The sequence below is a fragment of the Acyrthosiphon pisum genome, chromosome X, assembly GCF_005508785.2.
Source record: "Acyrthosiphon pisum isolate AL4f chromosome X, pea_aphid_22Mar2018_4r6ur, whole genome shotgun sequence".
NCBI classification, from domain to species: Eukaryota; Metazoa; Arthropoda; class Insecta; order Hemiptera; family Aphididae; genus Acyrthosiphon; species Acyrthosiphon pisum.
This window is the reverse complement of record NC_042493.1, coordinates 108,569,816-108,571,573: the sequence shown is the minus strand read 5'-3', so window position 1 is coordinate 108,571,573 and position 1,758 is coordinate 108,569,816.

Genomic DNA, 1,758 nt, shown 5'->3' with positions numbered 1-1,758 from the left:
AATGCTACAAAATCCTAGCCCTAGTAATAATGTAACATTGTACCACCCCCCCCCCCCCCCGAAATTTTATTTTAGTTGCGCCACTGCAATTAATAGAAAATTAAATGATAGACGAGATGAAGAAACAAAAAAATTACACGGTAGTTTAGATAAATTTACGTTTAGAATTAGTTAGCACACAATCGAAATGTTTGTAAAAGCTGATTAGCTGAAATCAAATTTGACTTAAAACATTAAACTTAAAAACTTTTACTTTAATATGTAAGTATAATAATCAAAAATACTAATTTAAAAAAAAAAATACGTTTGCTTTTTAATTTGTATACTTACTTGAATAACAACATTAAAAACATTAATTATAGATGCATTGAAAGTGTAAAGTGTTCTTGTATATTAAATAATACAGTTTTATTCTATGATCTAACTACTCATGTATATGCAACTAATTAAAAAATACAATATGCATAGGTACATTTTATTTTAGCATTGAAGAAAGTATAGATATGGACAATTTTCGGGCCCAAAATTGAAAATTGTACTGGGCCCATAAATTGGTAAATCAGGCCCTGTATTCAATGTATTTTGGTTTTTTTGTATTCCTATGATATTGATATAAAATTATTCCTTATTATCTGTAGTACTAATAATTTATTTAAGCCGAACCCCAACCCATTAATAATCTATACCTACGCCCCTGATGATTTTGAATTAGTTTGAAGTAAATTTTAATACTGAAATGAATTAAGAGTAGTTTATTTCCGGTGATAATAAATTGTACAATAGTCGTATAAGTGTGTGTGTCCCGACGGCTATGGTACCTACATCTGGATAATATGCTGTGTTCCTATTATACACAAAAATATACGATGTCGGTTTCTTTGAAATTAAACGGATCTCGTATTTTACAGGTGTCTTTGGGCGTGGTAGTTGAAAGTTGTAGTTTTCGTAGAGATTTAAAATATGGTCCTATGGCAGTGTTTGGAAGGAACGGGTTCCTGGAACGAATTCTTTTTTAAAGAACAGCATGATGAACGAATTCTTTTTTATAAAAAAAAGAACGAGAAAATGAACTAGTTCTTTTTTTTAAGGAAAAATGACAAAATTGTTCGTTTCTTTCTGGTTCCAATAATTTACACAGATAAGTATGTAAAAGGCAGGTAAGTGGATGTCGCTCTGCTGTACAGTAGGTTACAAGTGGGTCTTGAATTAGACTTGAATTCAATGATATAATATCATTGTATAAGAAAAACGATTCTGAGCGGAGACGGTTTGTCAGTATAGATATTTTATATTTTGTTATTATTTCTTTTATCATGTAAGTTGAATTAATATTAAAATATTATAATTTTTTATTCGTTTCTATGGTGATAAACAAAGCGTTAGAAATTAAAATCCCATTTTTAGCGTTTTTTCGTAATTTTTCATTACTTTTTCCCGTGGCATTAAATAACTATTGAGAAAATCGAAAAATGACCTCTTTAAAGTACCATCTTGGTCCAATTTGCTAAAAGATAAGATACTATATGTGGAAATCGAAGGATTCCTTCTGGTAGAAATTTCGTATAAAGAATAGAAAAAAAAAAAGAAAAAAAAAAAATTAACACCATTGTAAAACCACTGGCTTCATCGCTTCACTCAGAATCTAAAATTTAAATTATGATATATTTTTAATGTGTACAATGTATATTGCTAATTAATGATGGTTATCGAATATCGACGTTGAGACAATTGACATACGTTAGCCAAAAATTTAATTTT